General features: G+C 45.4%; 1 protein-coding gene across 16 annotated transcripts in view; it reads right to left on the bottom strand.

Moving 5' to 3' along the window:
- The window catches only part of KIAA1217 (KIAA1217 ortholog), a 798,974-nt gene that overhangs the window by 446,609 nt on the left and 335,829 nt on the right, over positions 1–16,536 (bottom strand). For 2 of the 16 annotated variants that reach the window (XM_068235632.1, XM_068235634.1), the window contains exon 1: positions 8,184–8,609. The exons of the other annotated variants lie outside the window; for them this stretch is intronic. The gene's annotated coding sequence lies outside the window, so the exon portion shown is untranslated. Of the gene's footprint in view, positions 1–8,183; positions 8,610–16,536 lie in introns of those variants that run through there. 16 annotated transcript variants of the gene reach the window in all.

Here is a 16,536-nt window from a genome sequence, read left to right as displayed (position 1 = left end):
GATCGCCCCCCGTGCCACTTCCGACCCCACGGACGGGGTCGGGCTCCCCTTCCTCTCCTAAGATGTCCGCCGGAGCCGGCCGCGGCTGCGCAGTCCGCATACGCGTTAGTGCGGCTGCGCAGCTCTAGGGCCTCCCCCCTCGATCCACGCTACTGTGCGTGGATCGGGGGGGAGGGCCCTAGAGCTGCGCAGCCGCACTAACGCGTATGCGGACCGCGCAGCCGCGGCCGGCTCCGGCGGCCATCTTAGGAGAGGAAGGGGAGCCCGACCCCGTCCGTGGGGTCGGGAGCGGCACGGGGGGCGATCAGACTGCGGGGACCCGGCGGAACTGCACGGAGGGCGCGGACGGCGTCCTCCGTGCATTTAAAACTGAATAAGGTACTTATCTTTTTTTAGCTGTTTGGGCTCGTAAGTCCTTTAAGAATGGCTTCAGGTTAAGACGGAATCTACAGTCCCCTACCGCTTTCATTAACTGGGGACCACCTTTATTTAGTAGAGTCCCAGTTAGCCAGAACTCAACCAACCAGCACAAATCACCGGCAGTGCTCACAGCGGTGAAGGACAACTTCTTAGGCTGTTTGTGGCCCCAAGGTTAATATACTTTCAATTACTGTATTTAACATTTAATACAGAATTCATGGTATGTATATAGTGTGGCGTGTAGTACTGTATCAGCTAGGACTATTATTAACATTGAGTCTTAAGCAAGCAGAAAGCACAATTATCCAGCATCAGCCGATTCCCGTCATTAGATTGTGGGACCCTCTGAGGGACAGTTAGTGACAAGACAATATACTCTGTACAGCGCTGTGTAATATGTCGGCGCTATACACACACACACACACACACACACACACACACACACACACACACACAAAACAAACACAACATTTATATTGTGCTTTTCTCCTGGCGGACTCAAAGTGCCAGAGCTGCAGCCACTAGGAGACACTCTATAGGCAATAGCAGTGTTTAGGGAGACTTGCCCAAGGCCTCCTACTGAATAGGTGCTGGCTTACTGAACAGGCAGAGCCGTTAACCATTACACTATCCAGCCACCACCATATAATTACTTAAATAAATAAATACACAAATAAATAAAAATGTCAGGATAACAGAGACTTTACTAGATATGTAATCCAGCTGACAGCACTCCAGAAAAGTGACATTTCTCTTTAACAGGTCCATATAAACCCAGTAATTACAGCCAGCCTAAAGTTTGGAAAAAGTGGCTTACTTTTATCACAGAGGCCAGATCTGATCTATCAGTGACACAAAGGCTGTCACACCATCCAATTAATGCAGATCAGTGGCAGTGGACAGCGCAGCGGCGGCCCGTGAGGTTGTCAGAGGTCTGACCGTAGGCTGCGCTGTTAATCACGACAGAGTTTGGTACACCTGCAGCCTATGGAGATTTTCAAAGTGATGAAATTGGCAAAGCATTGTGGGTAATCCAACCACTCAGAAATAAAATCCTACATAACCATCTCATTGTGCTATTCCTCTGCAGAATTGGGCTCGACGTTCACAGAAGCAGTTCAAATACATATATTCATGCACGTCCCCTGTGTAATGACTTCAAAATGGGGGAAGATCACACTGAAACAGAATGTTCTGAAAGAGACCACATACCTCTTACAGCCACAGAAATGTTCCAGATTTCAAAGTGACTTTTATTGGCAATGCTAGAACTCTCTCCTTTGTGACTTTTTGCCATGTGCATGGTTCATGTAGGAAAATAAAATGTTCACCTGCTAAAGCTAGTTAAAGGGCACCTCTCAGAAAACTGGAAAAGTTGAACTCAAGATTACAACATGAAAATAAATCATTAGACTCTGTGAAAAAAAAGCATGTTTGGAGGCAGATTTCAGAGTCGTATGGAAATGTGCCTGAAAAGTCAGGCTTGGACCCATTCCTTCAAGAACCCCAGTCGCTCTGTTGGTTGTCCAGGAGATGGGTGCTCCTTCCTGAACACCAGACTCTCTGTTGGTCCTCAGGGAAATGGGTGCTCCTTCCACCGGAACCCCAGTCTTCCTTTTGGTCCTCAGGATGATGGGTGCTCCTTCAAGAACTCCAGACTCTCTGTTGGTTCTCTGGTGAGAGTTCTCCTTCCAGAACCTCAGTATATCTGTTGGTCCTCATGGTGATGGGTGCTCCTTCCTGAACCCCAGTCTCTCTGTTGGTGCTCAGGGTGATTGGTGCTTCTTCCTGAACCCCAGACTATCTGTTGGTTCTCAGGTTGATGGGTGCTCCTTCCATAAACCGTCTTTCTGTTGTTGGTGCTCAGGATGATAGGTGCTCCTTCCTGAACATCAGACTCACTGTTTGTCCTCAGAGTGATGGGTTCTCCTTCAAGAACCCCAGTCTCTTTGTTGGTCCTCAGGGTAATGGGTGCTCCTTCTAGAACTCCAGACTCTCTGTTGGTTCTCTGGTGAGGGGTGCTCCTTCCAGAACCCCAGTCTCTCTGTTGGTCCTCATGGGGATGGGTGCTCCTTCCTAAAGCCCAGTCTCTCTTTTGGTTCTTGGGGTGATAGGTGCTCCTTCCAGAACCACAGTCTATCTGTTGGTCCTCAGAGTGATGGGTGCTCCTTCAAGAGCCCCAGTCTCTTTTTTGGTCCTCAGGTGTTGGATGCTCCTTCTAGAACTCCAGTCTTTCTGTTGGTCCTCTGGGTGACAGTGCTCCTTCCAGAACCTCAGTCTCTCTGTTGGTCCTCAGCGTGATGGGTGCTCCTTCCAGAACGCCACTCTTTCTGTTGGGGAAGGCATGTCCTCTTTCTCAACAAGGCTTCCTTCGTCCTGCAGCATTCCAAAAATGTGTGAAAATGTCCACCTTTCACAGAATCACAAACAGAATTGACCAATTTTAACAAATTACATAGGATATATACTGAGATTGAGCAGCCTTCGCCCATTCTCGATGTATCCGCGTGATGTCATGTTATCAATAATTACAGCATCAAATAGTGGGTGTGGCAACACTAGTTCTGACCCGACAGAAAAATGGACAGCAGTAATAACTAATACATTTTTGCAAAAAAAAAATTCTAATTCAAAAGAAAAAAAAGGTCTAAAACCTAAGAGGAAATACAAGTTTTCTGATCGTCACAAGACAAAATATCGGTGTTTTGAGGCAGGGCGAAAATAAACTGTTGTGCATGGAAACTAGGGAGATGGAAAATAGATTTGGTAATGTTTATCCTCCTTTTTGATTGTCTATGTGTCATCCTTTTTAGCTGAACTCATCTGCTCACCCTACTCATAGCCTGTCTTCAATGACTCATGGACAGCAAGACAGGAAGTGAAAGACACCTTCTCAAAAGGATCACAAGTAGCAATAAAGACCTGGTGGACTACTAAAATATGCTCTTATTGCTATCTCCGTCCCTATGAATAAAATTACTTCCTCTTACTATCTCTTTGAGCTGGCAAGAAGTGTTCAGAAATCAACCCGAGAAGTACCCAGACATTAGTAATAAACAGATGGAGGTTGTAATCTTCGTCTCTCCCCAAACCAAAAATAATTTAAAAAAAAGAGCTAAAGATCCACATTAAAGAGGCGCCAAAGTGATACCCGAAGTGACATGTGACATGATGAGATAGACATGTGTATGTACAGTGCCTAGCACACAAATAATTATGCTGTGTTCCTTTTTTTCTTTCTCTGCCTGAAAGAGTTAAATATCAGGTATGTAAGTGGCTGACTCAGTCCTGACTCAGACAGAAAGTGACTACAGTGTGACCCTCACTGATAAAAATTCCAACTGTAAAACACATTCCTAGCAGAAAATGGCTTCTGAGAGCAGGAAAGAGATAAAAAGGATCAATAGTTCCTAGATTTTAGCTCTGCCATACTTCAATTAATGTGTCATTGAGCAAAAACAATAAAACAGTTAAAACTTAAAAAGTAGATTTAGACATAAAATAAAACTGTGGAATATCTTAAGTCATTTTTAGAAGGAAGATAGATACAATTGTTTAGGATACCTACTTTTAAATTCATTTTTCTGGTTTCAGCATCTATATATTTCCGTATATAGGTATGTAGCCCTGCTCCCCAGTGATGCTTAGCCTAGGCTGTTTAGCTATGCGGAATTCTCCTCCCAGAGCATTCTGGGAGACCAGGTATATTTTGTACTGGCTTCAGAATGCTGGGTAAATGAACATTCTACAATGATGCCCCTGACAGAACTAAAGAGGTCACCACATGTGATAGGTTTCAGAATGTAGATTGTTGTCAGGAAAGTTTTTACAATGGGCAAACACTGACTAAATAATTTATAAATAAATATTGTAAACAAATAAGCCATTTTATTCATTATGTTATTTTCACTACAGGACCTCTTTAAATTTCTGTAATGTAAGGAGAGGGATTCCCCTCCATTTCTTGCATGACATAACTCGCTGCTCAGGCATGATATACTCAGCAATGTTTATCAGTGTAAAGTCTATAAAATAAGTGTAGATCAAACCCCAGCTCTATTTCCTCCAGGGAGAGTTTATTAATGAACTTAGCTGCAGGAATGGAAGAAATCGCATCACTCTGCAGAGATTTCCAATACAGCATATAAGATTACAAATCACTCCACCTGAAGCCATTTATAGGCAATCTATAACATCTGGACTACAAGCACACAACCAGCATTCCATCAGCACTAGCTAGAGGAAAAGAGTATTCTCATTTAAAGAACAACTATTAAAGAAACTGTCCTTCTGTAAACCCCATATACATATTGAGCTTTTAGCCTGCAACAATATAAAGCTTTTCAGAGGTCTCTCATCACAGCCTGTGTGAAAAAAATGCCTTGTTTATCAGCTGTTTATAACAGTTTGTGTCGGCGTCAGGCTAGAGCTATACCATGTAGATCGGTTCCACTTCTCTGTCACTATTCAGACAAATGATTTACAGTTTGTTTTACAAACACAAGTAGATAAATACTTGCTCTACTTACATAACATATGTGTATTGCACTGTACAAGTTTTGATTTTAGTGTTTTTTTCTACAGTAAGAAATGAGAAAATCCCTCTTAGGATTCTCCATCTTAACTGTGTCTATCTTGTAGCCAATACTGATGTCATTTCCTCCCTTACTCTCCTCTGCCTGATTGTGTATGCATTGCCCGCCCTCCTCCCAGTCTTCAGGCACTCCTACCCAGCACTGCAATAGAAAATGCATTGTATCAGCATGAGAAATATTGGCCAATCAGAGAGGAACAGAGGTGCGGCTTCAGCTTACCGCCCAGGTGCGGTCCGGACGCACTCATGCAGAAAAAGGAGCGCAGCAACGACAAAAAATGTCCGTTCTCGGCTCAAGTGGGAGCACAGCCCGAATCTTGCCTCTTACACACCATGCAATTTCCAGTCAAATAGATGAGTCAAATCGATGATTTCAGTCAGGGCTGATTTGATTTCCAATAATTTTTCTGATTGATTTTATCATTAGAAAAACAAAGAAAAATCGATCAGAAAAACAATAGTAAATCAGATTAGACCTGTTGGAAATAATCCATTTAACCTGTGATGGGGAAATGCATGGTGTGTAATAATGATACTGATACTAGAGCATAATGATACTAGAGAAAGCTGTACAGAGTCCAGAGCACTGGTCACAGCTCCACCCAGGGACACTGCAAGTAATCTATTGACTATAACCACGCCCACCCTGATTGTACAAACAGTAATACAAGATAAGGAACACAAGATCTGGACACTCTCAGAACAAACAAAAACAGTCTTATCTATCCAATGAATTGCTGCAGATCACTTGGACTAATTGCCACACAATCTAAAGCCTCATCTACACAGTACAATTTTTCATCAGATCAGATCTATTAGACGGATCTATTAGATAATTTCCAACCGGTCCAGTCAGATTGCGTTCGATTTTGCAATAGATTTTGGGTACTTTCAAAGCAAAATCTATTACAAAATTGATCTAAAACAATTTGGACATCTACACACAATGCAATTTGTTATTAGATCTATCTAATAGATTCATTCATCTGATGGAAAATTGTACCCTGTAGATGAGGCTTAAGGGGCCCATACACCTAACGATTTTCATGCCGATATACAGCAGATTTGATCACTGTGATCGAATCTGCTGTGAAATCGTTGCGCAAACACTGACAGAACGATCGATTTCCATCCGAAATCAATCGTTCCCATCGATCCGTCCGTGCTGAAGATTTTGCTCCATTGCCGGCGGGTCGGGAGTGCGTCGATATCGGCGTTCGAATGCCCGACGACCGACGCTAGCTGCAATACATTACCTGTTCCGCCGGCGCGTGTTCCCGCTCTCGCCGCTGTCTTCTTCTGCGTGCTGGGCTCAGAGTCAGGCTGGCTGCACTGAACTTCCTGTCCCAGCAGGAAGTTTAAACAGTAGAGCGCCCTCTACTGTTCCCCGCACAGGAAGCTCAGTGAGGCCAGCCGGACTCTGAGCCCAGCGCGGCGAAAAAGACAGCAGAGACCGGGAGACTCGCGCCGGCGGAGCAGGTAATGTATAGCTGGCGGGGGGGGGGGGGGGGGGGTGATTTGGCAGAGGCAGCTTTACAGATGGTGAATCGATTTCATACTGAAATCGATTCACAATCTGTTTGCAGTAAAGGCAGCCCTACGATCCCTCTCCAATCAGATTCAATCAGAGAGGGATCTATCTGTTGGTCGATCTGATGGCAAATCGACCAGTGTATGGCTACCTTGACGGATGATCGGAAACACGATTCGATAATTATAATCGAATTAGATTAAAATCAGTGCCGCAAAGTGCATGCCCGACTAATTTCGAGATGAAAATTGGTCGCACTGTCACATTGTCGATCGAGCATGCTGCAAGATGTTGGCTGACTTTCTCGATTGGGTGAGCAGCGGGAACAGCGTACAATTTTGCGACGTTCGATAAATGCAACAAAACCCCCGGCGCTGTTCCCCCTAATGAAAAATGTTTTGAGTGAACGCAATTACAATGTTAAGAAAATGCTAATCGCGATCGCTCAAAATTTGTGATAGTACACTGAAAAATATGTGTTTATCCCGTAAAAATCATTGTGCAAAACACTAGCGCTAATTGCTAGCGTTTTGCGATTGTAATTGTGAATGGTCCCTTAAAGTATTGCTGAGAATACATGATGAGGTTTTTTTTGGCAGTTAGATGGCTCGATAGATAATTTCCGACAGGTCCGTTCTGATTTCAATCATTTTTCTGATCGATTTTGAACGGAATGGAAATTGATCGGAAAAACAATCAGCCAATAAATCTGTTGAAAAAACTCATCGTGTATTCCCAGCATTACATTTTTTATGGTTGAACTTGGTAGATAGAAGTCTTCTTTCAACCAAACTAATGGTATTGAATCGGATGGTTGATCGGTCGCCAAGTCTAACAATGTATGGGCACTTTTAGTGATTGTGCTAGTAAATATCGATCTCTCATGTAGACATGATGCATAAATGTGCAAACTACCAATCGATGTAAAGTGATATTAGCAGGAAAACTGGTAGAACTTGCCCGTATCGCAACAACCATCCTACACTTGTGCACTTTGATTTTTCAATCCAGTCCAATTGAAAAATTAGTCAAAATGTTCAAATACCTGAATACCTGACCAGGGATCATCTGGAAGACCTTGCAGATCCACGATTAGTTTTTTTTGTTTATTTTCTTTTCTCTGTGACAAATCCCCTTTAAATCTAAGACACATACAATATACCTGAGCAGAAAACTTGCCAGGGACAACAAGGACCATCGGGAACATTTGGCAACACCAAAAGACAACACTCAAAGAGCTGTTAAAACATTCTATAAATCCTACTTGGGGTAACGATTTCACAAAATCCACTCTGTCTTTACTTTGGCAGTGAGCGATCTTAAATTACAGTCTTGTCGAAACATGCGTGCAACTTACACCGCGAAGACTACACACCTCAAAAACGTAACACAGCTTCACCTAACTGTAATGCAAGTGGTAAAAGTTCAAACCGTCTGCCAATCGTCCTCTCCAAAGCCAGACCTTTCACTCTTCCATCAATCACTTTCCCAAAGGCGTAAAAACAGCCAATTCAGCACAAAAGCACCTTCCGATGGTGCTTAGCAAACAAGATCTTGCATATTTGCATGATAAGAATCCACAGACGGCAAGTCGCATACTTCAGTAAAGGAAACTGGCAGAGCTTGGCATGCTGTTACCTGGGTGAAGGTGATCAGGTGTCCTGCAGAAGAACTAATCCATTAGTCCAGACCCTCAGCAGATAGGTGGAATCTTTTTAGCAATGTCAGGTCCAGACTAAACACATTTACCTCCTGCGCTCGCTTGAATATTGCTTGCAGCTCATGGGATTTTTTTTTTACGCGCTAACATGCTGGTTTGGCTGCCTTGACATGCTTCTTCAGTCATGACATCACACTGTCTCTATGGTTACCTAAACCCCACCTGGCGGTTTTGCTTTCCAATAGTCACTTCTTGTAAGTTCTAGTAGTGAAGGTATGAAAAGTTTCTTGGAGTTTTTCCTGCAGCACGTAGTCCTTCCTGACTTGTCAGCACCTCTGCGGTAGGCTGAGTGTGATGAGCATTTCCTCAGTGGAGAGGTCTGATGAGTTTTGCAGAGAGGGGACACAGGTCTTGTAGAACAATGGGCCCTCTCCCTATCTGCCCCTCCCCGTCTGACTATGTTGATATGTGCTGAGCACTCAGTGGCACTAGGCATGCCTGGCAGCCTGGTGTTGTGATGAGGGCTCTGCTGCTGAGCCGCTCCAGCAGGTTTTTCTCTTTTCTGTGCCTTCTGGATAGTTTTATTGCACTTTGTTTTTCCTGCAAGAGGGTGCTGTATTCCTGCAAGTGGTTTCTCAAGTGTCAAACTTTCACACGCCAGACATCCAGACACAGTTTCTTTTTTTACAGGCACATGGTGAAATGTGATTTTAAATTAATTATGCACAAAACGTTTTTGTGAAAAGTACCACCGTTTTTGCAAAATAAGAGAAGATTACCTGCTTTACTAGATCAGAGATTAACTGTTACAATGGACCCGAACTCTTGCACAGAACAGAAGGAAAACAAAGAGAAATCCACCCAGTATGTATTTAGAGAGTTTAGCCTGTCTAATTCCCTCTCATCTGTGACTAATCACCAGTGTAATTTGATCTCTCAGCGGTGTCAGCTGGCTGCCTCTGCAGAACAGTTAATTTGTAAACAGGTCTGCTTCCATGCAAGCAGGAAGTACACATACTGCAGATGTATTGCAGGATTTGTATCAGCTGTAACAAAGAAATGTTTTTCTTTAAAGGTTTTTATGCTGTTGCGTATCTTTTAGAGCAGACAGGAAGTTCTGAGTTCAGGTTTGCTTTAAGCTGACCATACATCAGGTGGTCTTGCCGGACCATTGACCTTCCGATTTAATCATTACATTTTAGAGAATCAGAAGAAAATCGGTGCAGTAACGTCCAACTGATTGATGCTTCAATCGATTTCAGGCCAAAATCGGTCGATCCAATGGATAAGACATGCTGAATAATCTCAAGTGCGCTATCGAGTACGCGGCGGCAACATAGTTGGATATCGCAGCAACTGACGTACTGCTGGCCTATACCCTAAAGCCTAGGTTTTCAACATGCGGTACGCGTACCCCAGGGGGTACTTCTGATGGTTCCAGGGGGTACTCTGGCTTGTTACACTTAACCAAGAATAACCAATTTAGAATTTTAGAAAATTATATTTAGAAAATTATTATTGTTTAGAACCATTATTATGCGCTACGATTCAATATAGATTTGTTAAGGGGTACTTGTCATAATGGTTACTATGCTAGGGGGTACTTGGTGAGTACACGGGTTTTAAAGGGGGTACATACCAATAAAATGTTGAGAAACACTGCCCTAAAGGGTAAAATGTCTTCCTGTGTACAGTTTTAAAATCTCACCTGTCCACCAATGCGATTTCTGGCAGTCACCCCAGTCTCGCCATCACACTGTAATATGTGGCTCCAAGCGGGTGTGCGATATAACACACGTACGCCTGGTGCAATGTGGCAGTCACCCCAGTCTCGCCATCACACTGTAATATGTGGCTCCAAGCGGGTGTGCGATATAACACACGTACGCCTGGTGCAATGTGGTAGTCACCCCAGTCTCGCCATCACACTGTAATATGTGGCTCCAAGCGTGTGTGCGATATAACACACGTACGCCTGGTGCAATGTGGCAGTCACCCCAGTCTCGCCATCACACTGTAATATGTGGCTCCAAACGGGTGTGCGATATAACACACGTACGCCTGGTGCAATGTGGCAGTCACCCCAGTCTCGCCATCACACTGTAATATGTGGCTCCAAGCGTGTGTCCGATATAACACACGTACGCCTGGTGCAATGTGGCAGTCACCCCAGTCTCGCCATCACACTGTAATATGTGGCTCCAAGCGGGTGTGCGATATAACACACGTACGCCTGGTGCAATGTGGCAGTCACCCCAGTCTCGCCATCACACTGTAATATGTGGCTCCAAGCGTGTGTGCGATATAACACACGTACGCCTGGTGCAATGTGGCAGTCACCCCAGTCTCGCCATCACACTGTAATATGTGGCTCCAAGCGGGTGTGCGATATAACACACGTACGCCTGGTGCAATGTGGTAGTCACCCCAGTCTCGCCATCACACTGTAATATGTGGCTCCAAGCGTGTGTGCGATATAACACACGTACGCCTGGTGCAATGTGGCAGTCACCCCAGTCTCGCCATCACACTGTAATATGTGGCTCCAAACGGGTGTGCGATATAACACACGTACGCCTGGTGCAATGTGGCAGTCACCCCAGTCTCGCCATCACACTGTAATATGTGGCTCCAAGCGTGTGTCCGATATAACACACGTACGCCTGGTGCAATGTGGCAGTCACCCCAGTCTCGCCATCACACTGTAATATGTGGCTCCAAGCGGATGTGCGATATAACACACGTACGCCTATTGCAATGTGATACAGGCTATTGCGGTGATGGTCAGGAATTGCGATGGCAGACAGGTGAGATTTTAGGGCGCTCGGCCACCGGGGGGAGGGGCACATCTAAACTAAGTTTGGGGCCACCAGGCAGGTGGTTGAGGCGGTGGCACAAGGCCGATCTATGACAGATTTCATGCTGGAATCTATCAGAAATTGGTCTGATGTGTATGGATAGGCAACAGATCCCTTTCTGATCAAATTCAATCAGAGCGAGATCTGTCTCATGGTAGATCTGCCCTTACATTGCCTGATGCAAGGCCACCTTTACCTGCTTACTTACAACCAGTCTGAAGATGCGTACACACCTGTGATTGGTGTCGCCCTTCGAGGATCAGGACCCACTCCCCTTAGGTGACATCGCTGGGCTGGACTTTATTGCATTGCGGGGGTGGTGGGACAACAGAGAAGCGTATGAGTGATGTCATGCAGCAGCGGGGAAGCGGCGAGAACAATAGAATCGGCCACCACTAGTCACATGGGCAAGAAAGGGAGGCAGTGGACTGTCAGCTGAAGCCCAACCTTGCTGCTGATTAACAGTCAATCATGGCTTATAAAAGAGTGAGGAGGCAGCTTGTGATTGCTGGAGGAAATAAACTGTTAATTAATGTATTTGATATTTTCCTATTTGGAAAAAACAGCAACTTTTTAAAAAACAAAACAAAAACATTCTTATGCTTAAAGGCCGGTTCACACAGACGCTTGGCGGCATCCTCCGGCCTTCCGTTCTGCACCATGACGTTCGGGCTTCCTGCGGTGATCGCCGACATCACGATCAGCGTTTTCGTCCCTGCAGACATGCAGATGCGGCTTCTGGGGTCGCCTGCAATGACACGGTAGATCGGGAACGGAACGCTGTGTTTGCACCGGTAATCGGCGGTAACCGTGCGATGCTAAAGGCTTGATTGCGAACGTTTAGCCGACGAGTCCCGGACGCTTATCGCAATCGCCACCAAGCATCCGTGTGAACCGGCCCTAAATTAATTTAAAACAGTGCAGCACTGTGGCATAGCGGTTAGAAAACTCGCCTTGTAGCGCTGGTTCCCCCTGCATCGAGTTTGTAAGCTCGTATGTGCTAGTTTGTATGCACGTGTGTGTTTCCTCCGGGCACTCTGGTTTCCTCCCACATTCCAAAAAAAAACATACAGATAAGTTAATTGGCTTCCCCCTAAAAATTGGCCCTAGACTACCATACATACACTACAATATACACACATAGACATACTTTATGACTATGGTAGGGATTAGATTGTGAGCCCCTCTGAGGTATGGGGGGAAAGTGACAAGACAATATACTCTGTACAGCGCTACGGAAGATGTTGGAGCTATATAAATACTAAATAGTAAAACAACATCTAGTTCTGTTACGTGCATATATAAAGTATGTATGAACTTCAGAATCAGAATCATTTTATTTCGCCAAGCATGACTGGGTCATGCCCGGAATTGTTTTTGGCACAATACATGAGCTCAGGAGGAAGACAGATAGAAAAACGAAATGGATATATAGCAGCGACATCAGTTAACATTACATTACAATATACATCCCAGTCCCCAGTGTGTCCCTGAGATGACTGGCAGTTAGTCTTTTGGGCTGGTAGGTACGGTCAGCGGCTCGTTGAGGCTTGATTTGTCGGTAGTATGTGAAGAGAATTTAGGAGATTGATCGCCGAGGGGAAGAAAGAGTTCCTGTGTCTTGCGGTCTTTGTGGAAATGGCCTGTAGCCTCCGGCCCAATTGCAGCAGACTGAAGTAACGGTGGCCTGGGTGTGAGGGATCATTTGCAATCCTCAGTGCCCTGGACTTCAGTCTCTTGTTGTGTAGTAGGGCAAGTGAAGGGAGGGGACACCCAATGATCCTTTCCGCTGACCTGATGACCCTCTGTAGTTTGACCTTGTCATGGGCGGTGGCACCGGCATACCAGACCAGGATGGAAGAGCAGAGGATCGACTCAATGGTGGCGGAGTAGAAGTTGGTTAGAATTACTTGAGTCATTCCGAACTTTCTCAGTTGGTGGAGGAAGAAGAGCCTCTGCTGGGCTTTCCGCTGGGTGGCGGTGATGTTGGGCTTCCAGCTAAGATCACTGGAGATGGTAGTACCCAGGAGCCGGGCACAGGGCACCCTGGCTACCTCAGAGCCCTCAATATAAATTGGAGGTGGGGTGGGAGCAGACTTCCTGAAGTCAATGATTAGTTCAACGGTTTTAGCAGTGTTAAGCACCAGCTTGTTCTCCTTGCTCCAGTTGCAAATTCTCTCCACCTGCTCACGGTACTCCTGGACGTTACCCTTGGTGACAAGGCCAATGATGGTGGTGTCATCTGCGAACTTGATGACCTTGACAGAGTCTGCCTCAGATCTGCAATTGTTCGTACAGAGGGAGAACAGCAGTGGTGACAGGACGCAGCCTTGAGGAGCACCTGTGTTCGTGGTCGCAGCTCGAGAGTGGATGTTGCCCAGTCTGACAACTTGAGACCGGTTGGTGAGAAAGTCCGTGATCCAAAGTTGTAGACTTGGATGGACTTCAAGTGCAGCTAGTTCCCGTTGTAGAATGCGTGGGCAGATGGTATTAAAGGCCGAGCTGAAGTCCAGGAGTAGCATTCTAGCGTACGTTTACAGTTAAGCGCACATTATCCACACATTAGTCCATTGGATTCCAAGTCACTCAAGTTAAAAATTCTTTTGATATATGTTCTTCTTAGTTCCACCACCAGAAACATCCAACAGGAAACGCACTCACCAAAAGCAGTGCGTCCACTGCCAGACTGGTCAAATAGCGCTCTATTCCAGGGAACCTCAGCACTTCAGGTCCTGGTCCTTATGCCACTTTACACATTCCACTTGGTACTTGTCCATACCACCCTTGTAAAATGACGTGAGCTTATCAGAAAGCAGTTGTTTTAAGTGTATAGGAAACATTTCTTCTTTTGTGTGGCCGATTGCTTTCTTCCATGCACAGCTCCTTCCTTCTCTGCTTGTTTCCTCGTTCCTGGTCAGTAAAGTCAGCTGCTATTACCAAACTATGTGAAAGAGCCGGAATACCGAAAATATCTTAAATTGTTTATCTGTCAGCAAAGTTGACCTATCTCAGGCGTTCAGCGCATGCTTTCACTGCAAGAGACATAAATCACCCGAGTGTAAGAGAAAAAGACCATTGCTAAATATAGTCATCCTTCTGATAAATAAGGGTTTGGTTTATCCAACTCTGACTCCACATCACTGACAGACATCCCTGTATCTGTAATGGTATCAAGGCCGGGTTTATACTTTTTTCGCCCCTAGGCCAACTTTCTTTTGGCTCCCCGTCCTTATCTATCCCATTCAATATGCAGCTTCCTCTTCCACAAGTAATATCCTTGTACAGCAGCCACTCTACCTCCCTTGGGAAAAAACACCTATTCCATGTCTTGCTTCCTGTGTGAAGACTCCCCTCTCCATTCGCCATCTCCTTTTCCATACGTTGTAACCCCTCTTCTATGTTTAGCTGCCCCTGGGCCAGCAGCTGCCCAAGGCCCGGGCTTTTGTGGCCTTTCCCGAAATCCGGCCCTAAATGGCATCCTGCTTACCTCACAGGCTTACTGCTTTACATACCATCTGAGCTTTCCTTCATTTGTGACACGAGTTAGACTGTAAAGGTCCATACCCATTTCCCTGATAGGCCCAAGTGTAAGGAAGCAACGAGTGACTTCTTTCAGATGACGTGGAACTGCCCAGTTCTTGTGGATTACTGGACCAAATATGCACGTATCATGACAGGGGTGATACGGAAGCGGATAGTGGTGCCACAACACTTCTTCTGGGACTGTACACTGACTCCACCCTCTTCTCATGGCATTGTCCTGAGAAAAATCATGAGCTTCTATGGGAGACCTTTCATAAGTGGGGTGTCGACACTACAGTTCCTGGTCGAGGAGATTAAACAAAGCCATGTTGTGGTACAAGCTTACCTATCTAAAAGGTGGCCACTAATGGGTGAATTTCTAGTAAAAAAAAATCGATAGAGCGATCAGAAATTCTGATTGGTTTGGTTGTAAATAATCTCCATTGATGGGCACAATCAATTACGAACGATTATAAAAACTGGATTTTCATCAAACCAAAATTTGGATTCTCTTGTTGGTTGTGATAGATAGGCAGCAAACATTGGTTCGTTGATGGTGCAGTGAACGAGTTCACTTCAGATCAGAATTATCTGATCACTCAAACAATTTGTCGCTAGAAATTGGATCATTAGTGGCCACCTTTAACCGCAAATGTCCCACTAAACTTGATAAAATATGGTACCGATGCATTGAGTATACTGATACACATAATGTGCTGGACAGTTTCTCAGCATGAGGTTTTACCGGTATCTGGATGGCGGCATTATTGAGTTGTACAAGACTTGACTATGTGTGATGATTGATTTAGCAATGCAGCGTTTGCCTGCAACATGGTGGCCTCTCTTCCTGGTACCGGGGTGCACTAAACCATGGGGTAGGGAAGGACTGGGCTGTGGGTGGGCTGTTTTATTATGATGGTTGTAATTATGCAAAAATGTCAATTCTCGTGACGGATCACTGAACGAGCGATCGTTCAGATGATTACTGACTATTGTGCAAATTACCATGACAGTTAGAACCAATTGTTCGTGTCCCATGGTTTGTTGCGGGAGGCATTGTGGGGAGGCGGCTTATTGTGGGTGGCTGCTTAGTGCGGTGGTTGTGTGTGTTGTTGTGGGCGGTGGCTTATTTGTGTCTCTGTGCTTGAGTAGCAGTTGTTAGTGACGCATGTCCCAGCCAGTGGGGATAGCAGAGTGGGAGGCATAGCCACTAACGGGGAGGAAAGTCTGGCAGTGGGTGTTTGAGACACATGTACAGGGAAAGCAGGAAGTGGGGTGTGAGGCTCAAGTGAGTGGAGACTGGATGCTGCAGGGAGTAAAGAGCGCATAGAGTGGGGGGCAGACGGGAGGGTGCATCTCATGTGCACAGGGGCAGTAGGAGTCTCTGGGCTGCTCCATGTCTGGCTGCATGGAAGCAGTGCTGGGGTTGCGGTGTGCGCACGCAGGCTTTTGGGTGGCAGCATCAAGCTTTGGGTGGCATTCAGCTTTGCGTTGTAGGTGACAGCTGTGGTGTGCGCACGCAGAGGCATCGTTTAGTATTAGGCTTTGGGTGGTGGTGGCACACAATGGTTGTAGCGTTTGCATGCAGGAGTATATGGCTTTCAGCGGCGTTGGCGCTTGCATTGTAGGCACCGGTTGTGGTGTTTTAGGCAGTGGTATATCATTTGCATTTCTTTTGATGAAATTTGCTTTCTTAAGACAGAAAATATTTGCGATAATTCAGCTTTAAATGACCATCTGTAGTTACCCACAATGCACCACAACTGAATATACAAATTATCTTGCATATTCAGTAGTGCTGCATTGTGGGTAACCACTGATGTTTACTTAAAGCAAATACCTTCTGTTTTAAAGAGAACCCGAGGTGGGTTTGAAGAATATTATCTGCATACAGAGGCTGGATCTGCCTATACAGCCCAGCCTCTGTTGCTATCCCAAACCCCCCTAAGGT

Source organism: Hyperolius riggenbachi, chromosome 5, assembly GCF_040937935.1.
Source record: "Hyperolius riggenbachi isolate aHypRig1 chromosome 5, aHypRig1.pri, whole genome shotgun sequence".
NCBI classification, from domain to species: Eukaryota; Metazoa; Chordata; class Amphibia; order Anura; family Hyperoliidae; genus Hyperolius; species Hyperolius riggenbachi.
The sequence above is the reverse complement of the archived record's forward strand: the minus strand, read 5'-3'. Positions and strand labels throughout refer to the sequence as shown.